Source organism: Girardinichthys multiradiatus, chromosome 4, assembly GCF_021462225.1.
Source record: "Girardinichthys multiradiatus isolate DD_20200921_A chromosome 4, DD_fGirMul_XY1, whole genome shotgun sequence".
NCBI lineage: Eukaryota > Metazoa > Chordata > Actinopteri > Cyprinodontiformes > Goodeidae > Girardinichthys > Girardinichthys multiradiatus.
Genome location: NC_061797.1, coordinates 16480807 through 16488512, shown reverse-complemented (window position 1 = coordinate 16488512; position 7706 = coordinate 16480807).

Sequence of the window (7706 nt, the reverse complement as noted above, 5' to 3'; positions counted from 1 at the left end):
AACCTCAATCTATTTCATTGGAAATTTATGTGATGGGCCAACATGAATAAGTGAATAATTGTGAAGTGAACGGAAAAGGTTGTATGTTTTTCAAGACTTTTTACACGTAAAAAACTTTTGAAGGTTTGATGTGTGTTTGTATTCAGCCTCCCTTTACTATGATACAATCCAATATAACAAACTGCCTTTAGGACTCCTTTAATTAGTAAAGAGAGTCCACATGTTCAATTTATTCTCAATATATAAACAGTTGTTATGTGAAGGCCTTGGCCATTACTAACAGAAACAGCATCCCGAAGACCAAGTAATACAGCACACAGGTCAGGGATAAGAGTGTTGCGACGTTTAAGGAAGGATTACAGTATCCCAAGCTTTGAACACCTCACAGAGCAATGTTTTATACATCATTCGAAAATGGAAAGGGTATAGCACAGTGGCAAACCTACCATCACATTTCCACTCAAAGGAGAGCTTTAATCAGAAAGCATCCAGGTGGTCCATGGTTACCCTGAAGATGCAGAAATCTGCAGCTCAGGAGGGATAACCTGGAGACAGGACAACTATTGGTCTGCCGTCCACAAATGTGGCCTTCTTGAAAGTGTGGCAAGTCAATCGATATCACATTTGCAGTTTGCCTCAAGCCATTTAGGGGTCATAGCAATAATGTGGAAGGCACTGTGGTCAGATGTGGCTAAAATTGAATGTTATGACCTACATGCAAAATGTAAATTGGAAGGTGGATGGAGCTAAACACAGGGCAATCCTGGAGGAAAGCCTGCTAGAGGCTGCAAAAGACTTGAAACTGGGACGTAGGTTCATCTTCCAGCAGAACAACGACCCTAAACATACAGTCAGAGCTACAGTATAACGAATTAGATCATGTGTTAGAAAGGCCCTGTCAAAGTCCAGACCTAAATCCAATTGAAAATATGTGACAAGATTTTAAAATTAATGTTCATAGAAGCTACCCGTTATGTCTGAATGGGGTTAAACTGTTTCGCAAAGAAGAATGGGATCTCTGCATATGCAAAGCTTGTAGCGACATACCCTGAATGGTTTGCAGCTGTAATTGCAACAAAAGTTGGTTTTACAAAGTATTGACCTCAGGAGGACTGAATACATATGTACAGCACAAACGTATTCATACTCCTGGCAGATTTAAAATGTAAAATATTGTTCATCCAACAGATATTTATGTCTAATTGGAAATGAGACAGGCATTTCTCAAAAGATACTAAAACAATGTGGGAAACCAAGCAGAATCAATTATAATAAAATTAGTCAATTTTAATGAATAATTTTATAAAAAGGTAATATCAAAATATTTATATACTTCTAAAAAAAACAGTGGAGACAAACTTGCATTACATGGAAACTTGGCATTACAACAATCAAACCAATCGTATACTTGCTGAACAGCTTCTACATGTTTTCACCAGTATTTTAACCATTCATCTTTGGTGATGACCTTTGATGAAGTCTTTAAGGTTGAAAGGCTTTCACACTATCACCCAAACATGTGGCTCCCTCCACAGATTCACAATCAGGTTCAGGTTAGGACTCTGACTGGGCCACTCCAAAACATTCATATTACTTACACTCAGAAGAAACATGTTAGCAAAATTAAGATTAAGATTACTTTGAATCTAAATCGGCCAGGGGTATGAATAATTTTGGGCTTAACTGTATGCATGAATATTTTTGCCAACTGGTCAAGTAAATTGGCCAGAACACACAACACAGACCTGCTTATTAGCATTTAAAGGAAAGTCAAAGGGATATCCATATTCAATATCATCATGTCTCTGGTTTATCAGAAACTTGCAGTTATAATTATATTAATAGTAATACCAATGGGCAAAGTGACAAGATGTGTTTCTGCTAATGATAAATGTAGCTGAAGCGAAACAAAGCTAGTCTGTGAAGCTGTCGGCATGGCTATGCTAACTTGTTATATTAATATGTGTTGCAGAAGGAGTGTTGCCAAGTTTGCTACTTTACTCCAACCCTTAGCATCTATGGCATTTCTTTAATGGCAGTTTAAGGTCAGCCAACACAGGTCTTTATTTAAAACAGAAAAATACAATAACAATGTGACTATTTGTAGCTGACTGGTCCTGCCCAAATTTAGCCTAAACAGGAATTTGAAACTAGGCTTGGCTAGTCTCTTTAGCCTTTAGGTGTATGCCTAAACACACTCAAATTTCTAATTAGTTAATGAGATTCAAGTATAATTTCTTTCTGGTTTTTTTTTTAAATACAACTACTATTAAGACTTTTAGAGTCCTCTTAACAATGCCAGCAAGGAGGGGTGTGCGATATGAAGATGTTAGATCATTTTAATGTGTTGATGCTCTGCCAAAGACGAGATATTATACTGTCATCTACGGCAACTTCTGTTCTTTGCTGATTTATACTAGTGAATCATTTTTATTTTCTTCCATTGGCTTCATAAACTAAATCTGCTATCACAATGTCTCTTATCCTGCCTTGTACGTTGGCTAATAAAACACCCAAAATGCTCTGTCATCTCCATGATGTCTGTACTTTTTAATGTGTCACCCATTTTTTACAATGCAAGCTTACTGGTGACGAAAATGTCCAATGCCGTCGGATTGAATTAAAATGATTTGCATTTGTTTTGAAACAGTAGCTCATTTGAGCCTTTCAAAACAAAAGTGCATTTTTCAATTTTGAAGTGTTCTTTGGCCTAAATGTTCTGTTTCTTTGTCATCACATAGGTGACTGTACTGAAGACATGATTGTAATTTTACTGCACAAATTGTGATATGAGAGTTTTACCTAGTTATCCATGCCCATCAGCAATGATAAAAGGCCCCATAGGTCTGTGATGTTTCTGACCCCACTCCCCCAATGCACCATGTTCCCTGCAAGTTCTCATTATTCTTTCATTACAACATTTACTTGACAAGAGCAGACAGGGAGTATCCAGGCCATCTTTAAAGATGAGTACAATGTAGTAAAAACAGGGAGAAAACACGTGAAAAAAGAAATGAGCTCCAAACTAGCAATTCAGTTTAATGTGATGGCGCTGACAGAGTTATTAATCAGGAACTAAAGAAAATTCAGACTTTTGCTCTCAGCAGCCTCGCTTAGAGACTTTTAGTTACCACCATTACATAGCAACTGAAGGTCGGGAGGTCTGGCACTAATTGGTTCTACAGGGCTTTGAATAACAATGAGCACAGCCCAATTATAAAATCACCATGAGCCACCACAGAGGAGTTAGATGGAGCGAGTATGAGAAACAGAAAGCGGGACCATAAAAGAGTAACGAGGGACCAGTGATGGGAGAGAGGGAAACGGAAAAGAAATACACAAGAACTGAAGCAGTTTCATCTCTTTTGCTTCACTTTCCTTAGCAGCTAGTAATAAATTTTATAAATCAGCAATGGCATAAATTTTAAAAGCAGGCTGTGGAAAAACTGTCAAGGCCTCTGAAGATGGCTCCACCTCATTGGAAATTCCATTTGCATAAAAGATTCACCTAACACCGGCAGATTTGAAGGGAATATTTTCTGTTTTATCATCAGTTCATTTATTAGTTATAGGAGCCGCTTTACATGGCAAGATCTGACGAGAGTGGTTTGGAATGTAAATCAGTGTTTCTCTAAAACAAGTGTCCTCTCCCTTTACTATGTTAATTGTTTTTTAGTCAGTACAAGTATTTTTCCTGCTTGCACATTGTGATGGCCACACCTGTAGCCACACAGTCGGTAACCCCACACACAAACACTTTTTCTTTTTGAGTTTTCATATACACATTCACTGCAGCATAAATACATGGGTTTCTGTTTATATTTTCATTTGACAATATTGAAATACATTAGTTCTAATTGTAGCACGCACATTTGGTTAACTTTTGTATATTTAATTTTGTCAAGTATTTAACATTTTTTGTGTTTTCTTTGCTGGTGCTGTTGGGGAGTACCTTGAACAGAAGCAATGGACTGATTGGGTGATACCATCTGGAGCTCCACCATGGGGGAAGACCATGGAGTCTTTATTCTAATTTTTGCATAAGTTCTTTTTGCTTTTGTGATTTGCTTATTTTGTTTAGTTATTAGTCATTCAAGTAAAGTTTTAAGCTAACTGTGTTTAGTTATTTTTGTTAGTTTTCTGTATATGTTTTCCTTCCCTTTTCCTCAGTGTGTTAGTCTGGTCTGATCAGCCAGTATTTAGGTCCCCTTTGTTTGTTGTGTAGGAGGTCAGTTTGTTTGTTTGAGCAGTTAGTTTGAGGTTTTGTTATGTTTAACACTGATTTTTTTGTCTTGAGTTTAGCTTCTTTATTGGACCTTTTTTAAGGGCACTGTAACCGTTATTTGAATTTTGTTAGTTTGGGAAAATAAAACCCATGTTCTTTGAAAATTATTACTGTGTCCTCATGCTTGACCGGCCCGGTCCCTCACACACATACAAACACAACAGTTCAACATGTTACAGTAGTGTGTTTAGCAGACTCTCCTGAGCACCCATGCTGTGTTGAGTGTTGGTTGATGAGACTTCAGCAGCCACCTGGTGGCTCTGTTCCTCTGGGAAATTTGGAAACAACCCCCATTGTCATATTAATGCTTTGTCATGTGGGTGGAGAAACTGTGTCAGGTGGTACAACATTGCATTCTTTTGACTGACGTCCACACTCACAAGTAGGTATGAAGTGACAAACTGCTAGTTAATCTGGCCGAACGCTCTTATTAATCTGGGTTTATGCAATGCAGTGTTGTGCTGTGTGGACTGAAGAAGAACTACTTCTAAATTCAGTCTCCCCAAGTTAAAACTGAATTACTTTGTGTTCTTTGTTCACCATTTAATGTTCTAAGTTCATAGTCTTACTCTAAATTAATTTGCATTTTTTGCTATCTTTTAAATTTGAATAGTTCTTGAAAAATCTATAGATCATCCTGCCATGCTCCACAGTTAGCATATTGATTATTTTATTGTCTGATGTTAATTATTGGCCTTGACAGCTTGTTGTCACCTGCATAATTGTCTTTTCACTTGAATGTTAGTTTCTAATGTCCTTATAAAGCTGTTTTCTTTTACACCTTTCCTTGCTTTCATTTTTAGAAAGCAAAATTAGTCTGACCTCATCGTGCATTCCCGCCCCTATCAACGCACGACAAGGTCAGTGTTTTATGGTGTCCTGATGGTAATTGTAGACATCCGTACTGTTCTTTCAGATCTATTTACCTGTATGATTTTAAGACAGTATACTTAGAAATGACTGAAGGCACTAAGCTGATGGTCAGAGGAGAAATCTTTAGTTTACATGATTTTTAAAGCAAAAGGAAAAACAATAACCGGTCCCCACAAAGACAGATATTCAGTAACAGCTGTAGCACTGTTGCCTTGCAGCAAGAAGGTCCTGGGTTCGACTCCCACCTGGGGGTCTTTCTGCATGGAGTTTGCATGTTCTCCCCATGCATGCGTGGGTTCTCACCGGGTACTCCGGCTTCCTCCCACAGTCCAAAGACATGCCAGTTAGGTTAATTGGTCACTCTAAATTGCCCTTAGGTGTGTGAATGAATGTGTGCGTGGTTGTTTGTGTGTTGCCCTGCGATGGACTGGTGACCTGTCCATTTATTCAGTAGAAAAAAATGTATGTTAAAATAATTGTTTTTAGTAAACTCACTGGTGGTTGTTGCTACCTCTGCTGTCAATAATTTTGTACTATACCCCCATTTACCAATTGGACAGCACTTAACTTTGCCTGATAACATTACACAAGGTGTGAGCAAATGGAGGGCGGAATTATTGACCAATAATTTTTATATAATTTCCCTGGCTCATGGAGAGTCCTGGATCCTCTCCTATGAATCATTCTCAGCTCACCGAAAGGTTTTATATAGGATATAGATGATAAGTTGACAATGGAAAGAGGGTGTTTCTGTCTTGTGAACCATATCTTTGTTGATTTGACCATTTGTTTAGAACATTATGCTCCTGAAAGACCCAAAGAGGACTCATTTTAAACTTTCTGCTTGAGTCCATCAGATTTTGTATTTAAAATCTCCTGAAGCCTTGCACTTTATAAACTTCCCCAGGGCTTGACAACACCATGAGGGCATTGTTGTCCTAGCTGTAGTTTTCTGACAGTGAGCTTTGGATATTGTTTTTCCCCATCTTCCTTACCATCCTGAAGGTAAGATAAATATGGATAAATATGGTCATCCAGCCTAGAGGTCAGTAGCTAAAGGAAATGGCCATCTGTGTCTTGTCATATTTAAACCCCCCCCAAAAAGAATTTAATGGAGTGCTGAGCAGAAGTTCCTAGAAACTTGCATTCACAAGTAAAATATAAAATAAAAACACATTTTATGTTTTTAAAGTGATTCTTGTGGTAATTTATAATTTGTGCCACTGGTAATTTATTTGAAAAACAAAAAAATCCTTACAGGGATATTTTTCCCAAGTTGAATAACTGCACTAGTGTTTAAAGGGATGAAAACTGACCAAGAGGTGACTTAGCATTGTATAGTATGGAAATGAAAAGATTTTGGTCACATTCCAAGATATAAACTAATATGATAGGCCTTTAAAATAAATATTTTCAATAAACAGGCACATTTTGTGCTGAAAGAAAATTGGGCTGCATTAGCAGGTTGAGGCTAATCACTGAGATGTTTTTTTTTTTTTTACAGGGAGCAGAGTCCTAGAGGCTCATTGTCTCTGATCATTGTTTGATTGATCCCTGTAGAGTGAAGTATTCAGCTAATAAAAGTGGTGATCATTAACCTGTGTTTGTCCTCTGAGACCCTCACCGTCTGACTGGAATTATAGTTAGCCTCTGATCAATCAGGAGTCACCTCAGATTCCTCACACATCAATGTATTGGCTATATTGACCCATGGTCATCAAGAAAGACTTTTCAGCACCTTCCTAGGCCATTATTTTTTGCTAGATCTCCAAGGTGTTTCATGATTTGGTTCAGCCTGGAATGGTGTTTGAATAAAATAGCAATGAAATAGTTAGATAATATATATTATGTATTCATGATGTTCAGAGGTTGCTGATGTCTTTTACAGCACTTCACTGGTATTTAAAAACAAAACACCCTTTATGACTCAAATTATTTGCCAAGTAAATATTCAAGAAAATTTGAACCTGTTAGATGAACCTCACATTGTTACTTCTGCTCTTTCACTGTTTGTTTCCCATTTATTTAGTGTCCTAATTAAGCAATTAATGTCTGGCATTTCTACTGTTTACTGTTTACCTTAGTGTAGCTGTGATAGTGCAGTGTTTGTCTGTTTGTAGGCAGAAGGGATTGTGCTGAATAATGCATAGCACATCACAGCGTTCGACAGTGGTGCCATTTGAATTATGAACACGGTGGTGGAGAGACGCTAACTCGCTCTGACTAGCCTGAGGTAAAAGAAAGAGAAAAAAGGAAGAAAAATGAGTCTCATCCTGAGCTTCTGCTGCTTTACATTCATTGAATGTGATGGATGAGAGGAACACTGGACATTTTAGAAACTTTGATGTGTCTTGTTAAAACCCTGTGAAATCTGAAAGGCAGGAACGTGCAGCCGTCACTACACTTCATTAGGCGCATAAATATTTCTGATTTGTGGGTGAATTTAACATTTCTCCTCAGACATTCATGGGGATGTGTTCACTTGTACATGCATACAAGTGGAAATAATGTAAAAGGGGCATGGCATGTTCCCTTTTCTTTTTATCTT